The sequence below is a fragment of the Peromyscus californicus genome, unplaced genomic scaffold (genome assembly GCF_007827085.1).
Source record: "Peromyscus californicus insignis strain IS unplaced genomic scaffold, ASM782708v3 Scaffold_7__1_contigs__length_154581171, whole genome shotgun sequence".
NCBI lineage: Eukaryota > Metazoa > Chordata > Mammalia > Rodentia > Cricetidae > Peromyscus > Peromyscus californicus.
Window position 1 is genome coordinate 74579848 of NW_026294595.1, and position 12258 is coordinate 74592105.

Genomic DNA, 12258 nt, shown 5'->3' on the forward strand with positions numbered 1-12258 from the left:
AAAATTTCAAGAATAGCTGGAAAAACTAGAGTTCGTTAAGAAAAAAAATAATGAAAGTTATTTGAGGGAGGATAGGGCATGGGGATCAGATATAAAAACATTTTCCTCCTGAGAGAATGTTCTCACAACTGCTTAGGGAAAGTTGAGAAATCAAATGAGATAAACTGTCCTTCAAATCTCATCAATAAAAGTATAAATGTTATAAATATACCTCCTGCTGACATGGCCCACTGGCATATGTTTTTGTATTAAAACTTATGAGTTATGTTATTTATCAATGTGACATAATATTTAGCACAAAACTTTGAACAAGCCATTACATGCCCAAAACATTGCTCACTCAATGTATGGAATATTATTCACATTGAAGTTACTGTTATCAGACTACTTCTGGCAACATCATGCTCCAAAAGTTATTCCTGTTCTCTGAGGAGATGTTTAAGATAAAATTTGAAGGAACAGCTAAGGTGGTATCCAATGAGCTCCAAGATATCTTTGAGGAACAATGGAGGACTCTGAAAAGTCTGATAGTATGGTATATAAAACCACTCTTTCTATTGTCTATCTGGTGGTAGCCCATTTCTTGAGGAGAAAAACAAAATAGAAAAAAAACACTAACATTTTACAGTGAAGCTTAGAAATCTGATCACTTAGTGGAACCAAACTTCTGAGTGGGAAAGTTCAAGTCTAACAATTTATATGAAGAATAAAAGTAACAATGGTCATACAGAAGATGTGTTAAAGAGGGCTACTTGGAAAACCAAGAATGTGAAACATAAGAAAATAGATACTTTAGGGAAGCAAACATAAATAATCAATGCCTGATCTCTCACAAGGAAAATGGTTGTATTTTTTTTCCCACAGATAACCCATATCTGGACCATTTTATATTAAATTTCTCCTGACATTGTCTTTGTACTTGAGTCCCTATGGAATACAGCACAACCTACAAGGTACAAAGAGATGATGTCTAATCTAAGTGTGGCTCCTCACAAGCTGTAGAGCTTTAGTCTGTCAGAGGGAGTCTCACCACATTGTACCCCAAATAAAAACTGCTGCCAATGGCCATCAAGGAGATCTTTTCTTCTACTTTGCTTGTTTGTCTCATAAACAACACTCACATGTTCAGGGTCCCACATTCTTCTTGAATCATTCCTTTCCCAAATTTTAATTTGTCTAGAGATTTTCTTTAACAATGTCCTCTGTTAAAAAGAAAACGTAAGTTTCTGATGAGATAAAAAAAGACTTGGTGATTTTGTTTAGAGAAACTTGTTTTAATAAGTGTAGTAGAATATTATTTTAAGGCGTGTTTTGTTTATGTTGCATTTGTTTAACTCTGTGAACCTCTGTTACTTTACCTGTCTAAAACACGTGACTGTTCTAATAAAGAACTGAACAGCTAATAGTGAGACAGCAGAGAGAGGCAAGGCTCACAGGCAGAGAGAATACATACAGGGAGAAATCTGGGTGGGAAAAGAGGAGAAGGAGCCAGAGAAGGAGGAGGACTCCTGGGGCCAGCCACGCAGCTACAAATCAAGCCATGGAGTAAGAGTAAGATTTACAGAAGTAATGAAATGGAAAAAACCCAGAGGCAAAAGGTAAAAGGGATAAATTAATTAAAGCTGGTATGACATCTGACAAGCTAAGGCCGGGCATTCATAATTAAGAACAAGACTCAACTCCAGGTCTTGTTTGGGAGCTGAGTGGTGGACCCTTCAAAAGAATAAAGATCCTAAAACAAACTACAATAAATGATAGAACTGATCAATATTCCTCTCTGAATGCTATAAAACCATAAATCTCAACATTAATATAATAGTAACATGTTTTATATCTGTTTGTTAATATTACTGTGATAAAGATAATTTAACAGTATTTGCACTATAGATCATTCTACTTTATAAGTTATATTTGTGTTTTATCTTATGAATATATTATCATATTCAAAAACTTCAATAATACAATGGAAAAATTTTAGTACATATTTCAATGTATAGATTGAAAAACTAAGGACTTAATATTTTATAATTGCAGTAATATTCTTTCAGTATATACAGAATTTGTTTGCTTGTTTTCATGAATCAATCTCTAGCATATGAGGTGCTTTTTTTAGCACCTGATATAAGACGCACTTAGATGTCTACTAAATGTGTGAATGAGAAATCAAATTTTCCTAGGCTCTGAGATACTATGAGATAAAAATGGGCTCTTCAATCTCTGAGTGCATATTTATACCATGATGAAAGGAAACTATTTTCATCACTTTGTAAATGATTTTACTTAAGGAAAAACTTGGTAAAATTAATAAATGTTTTCTGTAAGAATATTTTCTGTTAGTAAAGAATCAAGCCAACAACTGAAAAACAAGAGCCTGTCTACATATCCCTAGATAGATAAACTTATATGTAATTCTTATTTGGCTTACTTTTACCTTCATTCATTCAATGCCTCAGCAGTTACTTAGGGATTTTTCTGTGCGTCTCAGAAGGCTTTTGGTGGTGCAGTGTGAACCAGAATGCCCCTGTTCTCAGATGGTTCTGTTTATGCTGCATGTACTCTGACCTAGAGATTTCCTTCAGTGTGAGCATCAACGATGTCTGTCTACACTCAACCTCTTTTCCTGCTCATTTGCAAATAAATAGAATAAATGCTTTCTTTCCAAGGCTGCTATATAGGTAATTAATAAAGGATGTAAGTAAGTGCAAATACAGAAATAAAAATGACAAACTGATTGTAGGATTAACAGATGACCAATCATCATTATCTTGACAAGTTCTCTATCAAACAATTTAATTAGTACTAAAGCTTTTGAAAAAAAAAAAAACATAGGTATGTCTTTTTTTTTTTACTTTTTAATTCAAAAATTGTTTGCTTTCATACAGTTTATTGTGATCACAGTTTTCCTTCCTTGGATTCCTCTAAGATCCTCTCTACCACAGTTAGGAAATATCAATTGGAAGTTTTTCTGCTAGTATTGTCAGCTAATCAATCTTAAAAATTATTATCCTCAAAGTCTGGCATACTAAGTTAAGGCAAGATGCCTTACTCTCTCTGAAGAGGGAATAGGGGTTGGGATGGGGGGGTGGAGGGGCGAGAAAAGGGGAGGAAAGGGGAACTGGAATTGGTATATAAAATTTAAAAAAACATTTTTAAAGATAAATTTAAAAAAGAAAAAAATTGTTATCCTCACTAATATAAATTAAAGTGGAATATTGTGTTCTATATTACAAGAGTTCTCTGAGATTATCAATTTAAATAAAATATTGGTAACTACTATAGGAAGTCAAAAATTACTTGTATGAGACCCTACAATTTATACAGAGAAAGCCCATAGCTTACTAATAAGATTACAAAGTATGACTATTGAGAAGAATTTGGAAGCATACTACTCCCATTCTGCACTTTTTAATGATAAGCCAAATTGTAGGATAATTACATAAGAAATCTTCTAAACTATCCAAACCAGACAATCTTCCAATGCCTGTCATTGATGAAATAGGGATTTACTGTGTGTAATGGCATTCAACAAGATGGAAGAATGATTTACAACCCACAGTAATATCAGTGAATTGCAGAAATGTAATATTCAGAAAAAGAAGCCTGATTTAAATGAGGACCCAGTCTATCATGCCAGAGTGGGTCAGAATATGTGACACCAAAAAGACAGCACCTTAGGGCAAGGAGCATTTGAAGTAAAGGCAGTTAACAAGTTAAAAGTGCAAGAGAGTTCCTGTATTTCCTCCCATTTGTAAAAGACGAAAACCTCATGTAGAAGACAGCTCCACCAAACCAGGACAGAAGCAGTAGTCCTATCATGAAGAAAATGAAGCTAGCTGTAGAAATATCTGTATAAGCAAATCGTGTTAAATGCTTTCATATCTTTTTAGTTGCTTCATCCAATTAACGACTGCAGTCCAGGCTCCTCGGCATTGCCACACGTTCCCAATTTACTGTTGTTTGTCCAATTCAGTATGTAACTATTTGACTTTAATTGCTTTATTGAATTCTCATTTCCTTCTGAGAGCCCCTGTGTTATGTGAAACTCATATTAAATAAATTTGTAGGCGTTATTCCAGTTAATCTCTTTGATGTCTATTTAATTATCAGGCATAGCTGAAAATCCTGAGGATAAACGGAAAAAAGAATGCTTTTCCAACTATGCTATTTTAATATAAGCTTAAAGAAGAAAAAAAACCTAAATCAATCCAATGAGCAAACCAAGGTTAATAATTTACCACTTTAGAAATCAGGAAAGTACAAAAAATGAAGAGAGATTTGGAGTATTGGGTAGAGTCTTTTTGATTGGAGCAAAAATTTAAATATATATTCTTGTTTGTGAAAAGTTGCAATAATCCACTTCTTTCTATTTCTGCAGCTGTATTTCACTTTAACAGAAATTCATATAATGAATTATAATTGTCTAGGTAAGTTTGTATATGCCTTTAATCTTAGCACTGTTATGTTGGGGAATATTATTTAAGGTGTATTATTTTTGTTTATGTTGCATTTGTTTAACGCTGTGAAACTGTGCTATTGTGCCTGTCTAAAACACCTGATGGTCTAATAAAGAGCTGAACAGCCAATATTGAGGCAGGAGAAAGGATAGGTGGGACTGGCAGGCAGAAAGAACTAATAGAAGGAGAAATCTGGGAGAGAGGAGATCTAGGAGCAAGAGAAGGAGGAGGACATCAGGGGCCAGCCACCCAAAGACACAATCAGCAAGGAAGCAAGAAAGAAAGGTATAAGAAATAGAGAAAGGTAAAAGTCCGGAGGCAAAAGACAGATGGGTTAAACTTAAAGAAAAAAAAAGCTGACAAGAAACAAGCCAAGCTAAAGCTGGGCATTTATAATTAAGAATAAGCATTTGTGTGTGATTTATTTGGTTGGGAGCTAGAAGGCAGGCCCCCAAAAGAGTAAAAACAAACAACAACATTTTGGTGTTTAAACATGGGGCCATAGAATGTTGAACAACACAGATGAAGGAACTACAAATATATTGCTGTGAATTTGAGAATAGTTTGTTTTACATAGTGAATTCCAGGCCAGCCAGAGCTCAATAGTGTGATCCTACCTTAAAAACAAAGCAAACTGAAACAAATAAAAAAAATCTAAAAAAAAACCCTTATAACTGTTAGAGTTTTCTTTAAGATTAAGAACATAGAATATTTACACATATTCTGAAGTGTTTTGAAATATTTTACTTATTTGGTTTATTTTGCACTAGCTGAAAATCAAATATAGGAGCTACATCCCTCATCCACTAGCAATCCTTTATAATATTGTTTTGTAAGTGAATTTCTAAAAAAAAAAAAAAAGAAAGAAAGAAATGGAAGGCTATGTCTATCACAAGACTTTTTATTATAAGGATGATATAGCTTGACACGGACATGAATACCAAGTTAACTTAACACAAATGAGCTTTTCAAATAAGGCACAAGGGCAAGGCTGTCAAAAAGAAAGTGATAGCAAGGAATTCTTCTTTTGCTAATTTTGCAGATGTGAAAAAATATTGTTTGTCATATATTGCAACTGCTACACTGGAAACATCCATGATAACTGGTGATTTAGTTCATAACATATAAAAGAGCATGGAGTAATTTTTTGATTTCTAGTTGATTCAACTCCATAACTTCTAACTGGAGGACAGTCTACATAAATGGAAGTGTCAACTGTGTGGGAGACAGAAATGGAAAGAAGGAAGGAAAGAAGAAAGCAAGGGAGGAAGGAAGGAAGGAAGGAAGGAAGGAAGGAAGGAAGGAAGGAAAGAAGGAAGCAAGGGTGGGTAGAGAGAGGGGGAGGGAGAGAGAGAGAATTAAATGCTAACTAAAATATTTTCTAATTACTTTGAAAACTACATTTTTGTGAATATGTTCATACATTGTGTGAACTGCCACATGAGTTCTTGGAACCAAACACAAGACGCCTGCCTCCCTGACAGAGTAGCAAGTGCCAGAAACCAGTGTTCTATCATCTAGCCCCAGACATATTTTAGGCAACCTTAATACACAGAAAGAAAAAATAAATTTAAAAAATATTTAAAAAGCAAAATTTTTAATCAAAAAATCCACCAATAGAAATAACTTAAAATATAGAAATAATTTAAAAATAAAGTTATTTAAAGTCCTAGCGTAATAGAAGAAATATGCAAGAAAACCTTAACTTGAAGATATCCACATTCTTGTTCTTTTATATATAAATTAAGTTTACTCTGTTCTTATGGCTATTTTTTTTCTTACATTACACGAAGACACGGCCTAAAGTCCTAATTTTATTTAATATTTACTTAATACACTTAAGTATCTTTGTTTTTCAGATCAAGTCATATTCTCAGATTCTGGTATTGAGAATTACAACAGCTTAATATTAGCTGTTCTAATCTGGGAAAATTTGGTCAGCAATAGAAGAGATATTCCAAAATCTCATAAATACTCATATAAACTAGTAGTTATCATTTAGACATTTTCATAATAAACATCAATATAAAAAATTGTATTTAATTTTATGAAGCTTGTAAGACTAGACCAGATTCACATGACACAGCGAAGGGTTGTCAATAACCTACTGTTAACTAAATATGCTACAGTTGAAAGCAGCCCAAGGCTTTTGTAGTTTCTCAATGAAAATGAGGCATATCTGAAACTACATGCAAGATTTCTGAAATTGTAGACTTCATGCAAATTTTATTTTCACTGAGATAGTATATAACTTTGCATTACAAATACTTGACAATCATATAAATTACTCTTGTTTAAACACAAGCAAATTTCTTCTGTTGGAATATGACTGATAGTTGCCCTGCACATATTTTCTAGTTATGCATATCTTTGTAAATTAATTTTTAAGTTCTTTATTGACTTCATATTAGGTTCTTTAAATTTTCTTTGAACCCATAATAAAATCTTATTGAATCTCTTTTCAATTAAAAGAATAAATCAAACCATACACATGCCCATTTAATATTTGTATAAAAATCATAATTTAAAACTTTAAATCCAATTATCCTTTAACTTTTTTAATTAATTAATTTCAGTTAATTAATTCATTCATTAATTAACTGAAAATCTATGACCCACTTAATTAAAATTTCATCCTTGCTTCTTGATATGTGTATTACATGCAAAAATGTTTCTCACGTGGAAGTGTCTTGCAGTTTTCATAGGGTAGCTATGTAAAATGCTTAGCATCTTGCTGTTTGCATACACTAAAAGTTTGTTTTTACTCTACATTGTAAACTATTGCATATTTTTGGAATTTGATACATACTATACCCAGATATTTGTCAGTTACTAGTAGAGAATAGTGGAGACAGGGGGTTTTAGGATAAATTAATATATGCAGATTGAGAGGAAGAGTTTTGTATAGATTCAAAAATATACTAAACATTATAAGTGCCACAGTCACCAATGTGTCAAAGGATGTCTTTTCCTCACCCTTCCTGCCAAGTTTTACATATGAGTATATTAAACTTACTCAAGAATAAAAATTAACTTTAATGTTTAGTTCACATTGAAATGCTTCTCTTTCTCCTACATATTCAGTGATTTAGCAGAGGTGTATATGAAGTAGATGGTAATCGGAACCAAGTCCTTAGGAGTACAAGTTCCATTTTGAGAACATGAAAAATAATATATTGCATGAAATTTAATAAAACAGGGGAAGATAGAGAGCTGAATTGAACATTAAGGTTTAATTATGACTTGTACTATTATTTTAGGCATGATAAAAGGCAAGATTTTAATGTTTTGTGATACATTTTGAAATGCACTAGTAGTTTTCATTTAGACATTTTCATAATAAACATTAATTAATTTCAATTGTATTCACATATTTATTGTCTTTCTTCCATTTTCATCAATCCCTCCCCTCCCCTCACACTCCCTCTCCTCTCATGTGTCTTTTCTTAGGGTTGTTTATAGGAGCATAGATAAGGATTGTCTGAAAAACATGAAGACTGGAATCTTGGATGACATATGATATTGCAGGTTCTGGAGTATCTTCATATTTTCAGAGATCACTGATATTTTAACATTGTATTTTTCAATATTTACAGGATAAGCATGTGGCAGAGAATGCTTAGGGCCATTTCAGAAACTGTAATTTTGTCCTAATCCCACATCAAAATCCATTTTATCTAGTCAACTCTTCAACTCAAACACAGATTTTAATGTTAAACTTTCTAAGGCAATACAATCCAAAGTTATTTTAACCAGATTCTTAGATCTTGAAGAATAAGGTCAAGAAAATAGTAAAAGTCTTTATTTTCCATGAATAAGCCATAATGTTTCTACAAGATCAGAAATTTTGTATGAACAGTAAAAACATGTCAATTCATAATATACAACATTCTCAATTTGGAGCTGAAGTATTTCAAGTAACATTTGTTTTTGCCTTATGTATATTTGGTTTTTCTCTATGTATAGTGCAATGTACACAGGTATACCCAGAGTCAATACTACTGTGAAATCATACAATGTAATACAAGTAACCACTGTCAGAAATACCTCAGATGTGTGAGCTATTTCATTTTAAACTTAATCTTGTTTGATATGCATTCAAAACCTTTTTCTTCTTATAAGAATTTTTGTGACACCTATATTAAAGTGTACAATCCCATATATGATCGGTCCCACTGCTTAAGAAACTGAGCTCTACATGGATAATTATTTTCCATAATCACAAACTGTAGTGAAAATAATAATTGCCAAATGTTTTGAGTAACATTTTCCTCTTTTAAACATCATAGGCAAAGTTTTGCTAATTTTGCTAAAAGAAACAAATTATAATGTAAGAAGACAAAAGAAAGTAACAGTATAATATTTGACAGTTGTCTTAATGTTTAAAAGTTTATTTTTAAGGTAGTTTTAGCTTTAGAAAAAATTGAGGTGAAAAAATATATTTCCTATATATTTCTTGTCCCCAACACAGACAATGTTTCCTGCTGTGAACCTCTCACTCCAAACTAGCAGATTTGTTATAAGCAAAAATCAACACTGGAACATGACCAGCCCACAGGTCTTCTTTCAAAATCCATAGGGTAGATGAGAGTTCACTGTTGTGTTGTACACTCTGAATTTTCACAAATGCATCAAGACAGGTGGTCTTTATAAGCAAAATATTTAATCGTCCTCAGTGTTGTATGTCTTCTGTATATTCCTTCTCCTTGTTCCTTAAGCTATGGAAAGCAATATTAATCATTTTACAATCTCCATTTCAGACTTGCCTAGAATACCACATCTGGAATAAAAACACAAATTCATTTCTAATTGGCTTATTTAATATAATCTTATTCATTACTCTTTTTTCATAACTCTTTATGTCTTCATAAATCATTGGATATCTGCCACAAACAACACTACACTTCCTGGATGATACACAATTTATGCATCTAATGAAGTGGTATTGCCCATACCATTTGTGACTTGCATGTTTTCTCACTGATGTGTTTCAAGTTTTGTGTAGTTGAGTCCTTTATCTCCTTTAGCCGTTGCTCCTATTTTCTCCCTGTTTGCTTTGTTTTTCTATGTTATTGGTACAGTTGTTGGCAGAGTATCTTTATTATCTTTACTGCCATAAGGTCAATCTTATCAAATTCTTTCTCCATGTATTATGCAATGAATGAAAGAGTTAGCAATAACCAAAGTCATCAAGTTTTATCCTATATAATCATTTATGACCTGTATATATTTTCATGTTATATTTGGGTTTATTATGCATTGTGATTTAATTTTTGTGATGGACATAATCTATGTGATCCACTTCAATTTTAAATGTAGACACTCAGTCATCTGATGCTGCTTTTTCTTAAAGTTGATGTTTGCTCTATTGTTCCGCTGAGCAATAACTTTGTTAAAGAGCAGTTTTCTGTATTTAGGTGTGTCTGTTTCTGAAGGACACACACACACACACACACACACACACACACACACACACACACACACACACACACACACACAAACACACACACACATATATATATGAGCAAACATGTATTGATTTGCACATTGATTTCATTGGATATTCTCTGATAATATGCTATGGAACAAATATTCCATAATACTATAGTTGGTTTTAAGAAGTTTGAAATATCTTCAGGAGTTAAAATACGGCAAACCACAGTTTGGTCAAGCATTGCATTTTGTTAACTTATTGCCTAGGTTTTGAGGCATATATTATGTGATATGACATTATGTTCATTTACTCTGTAACATTTAAATGAGAAACAAATCATTACAAATTTCCTACTTTATATCAATTTTAAAGGATTTAGAATGTGGCAACCTGTTGTTTAGGAACTGAAATTAAATTAAATGCAATAGACTTATTGAATAAATTGCAATATATTAAGTTGACTTATAATTTGTGAGAAATAGAATATATATATATATATGTGTGTGTGTGTGTGTATGTATATATGTGTGTGTGTGTCCCATATAAAATATGACAAATATATGTGACTCATTGCTTCTCTAAATTCTAATTTAATTGAGGTTTTTACTTGTCATTTTTCAACCCTTAGATACTGTTAAAGAAAACTATTTCATTTAACTTTTCACACTTCATTTAAATGTCTTTATATCTTTTTCATAAAAATAAACCACTAAGTGTGAACAAACAATGACAGAATTTAATTGAATCAAGCTCCTATATTTCACTGTGGAAATAATTGTACTATATTATTTAGGTCAAAACTCTTATTGTAAGATACAATGTAACATGAATATTAAAGGGTCTTATTAATAAAACACAGGAGCCAGTTATTGGGGTGAACGTGAAAGATCAAATACAGAACAAGCCACAGCTAACCTCACCTTGCCAATTCCTCAGTTGACCTTGTTTCCTCAAACTGGAAGCCTCTGTGCCCTCATCTGAGTGGATCTCAGCTGAACTGCTGCTAACAGCCTAAAAGCTTGACAAACTTACTTCCTGGTCCTCATGCCCTATATACCTTTCTGCTTCCTGCCATCACTTCCTGTGATTAAAGGTGTGTGATTAAAGGTGCCTGGCAGTTTCCTATGTGGTCTTGAACTCACAGAGATCTGGAGGGATCTCTGCCTCCCAAGTGATAGGATTAAAGGTATGTATGCCACCATTTTCTGGCCTCTATATCTATCTAATGGCTATTCTGTTCTCTGACACCAGATGAGTTTATTAGGACACACAATATATTGGGGGACACAATATCACCACAATACAATGATATATAAAAGTTTGTAATTAAAGACAGACACTATGCCCAACTAGACTTGGAAGGACTTCAAAACTATAATATACACCATCCATCTACCATACTAAAAATTAATCTGAATAGGATGGAGCATTCTTAAAAGAAAATCTGCAACAATTTTGAAGTTTGATTTTGAGAATGATAGTAAACAATAGCACCCTGTTATTTAGTATGCACACATATTACCAGAACTGAAATATAGTCATGACGATCACCACCACAGCAACTGCATCTGGAATTACAGCAGCAGAAGTCCTGAACCTTTGTACATCCCAGATTTTTGTCAAAGATTATTATCATATTTCAGTACACAAGAATTTCAAAACCCGGACATCTCCTATCTTATGTAGTTTTGTTTAAATGTTTGAATGCCTTGCAAATATTTTCCAGTTTGCTTTTCACCCAGGTTGGACATGCAACAGGAACTTTTTTTAGTCTTATGTATATTGAAAAGAAAACAAATCTACCTATGGTAAACTGAACTTTAAAAATAATTATTATTCTTTTATAACTTGAAATTTTAATCACATCATTTTACCCTTTGCTTTACTCCCTCCAAATTCTGCTATATATCTCTCCTTGAAATTTTACATAGCCTCTCACTTGCATTGGTATTACATGCATGCATGCACATGTGATATATGTATATGCATGTATATGTTTATTCCTAAAGACATAAATACAAACTTCTGGGTCTGTATAATGTTACCTGTATGTATGTTTTCAGGGCTCACTGTTTGGTATTGGACACCAATTTGTTGGCTCTTCTCAACAGAGTTATTTGAGGCTTTTCTATCCTGAAATAAGTAAAGGTGCATTTGAATGGGTTTTGGTTTCTGCTGATTCATTACAGCACAAATATTTACTTGAATCAAACATGGAAAGTATACCAATATTCTATTAGATAACTCCATTTGAAACTTCTAATTCTTTACTCTGTGACTACATTAATCTCTCCCTTTATGCCTTCAATTAGTGTGTTTGGACTCATTCAAATTTGCTTTCACAGCATCTTCATCAAGAACTTGCATAAT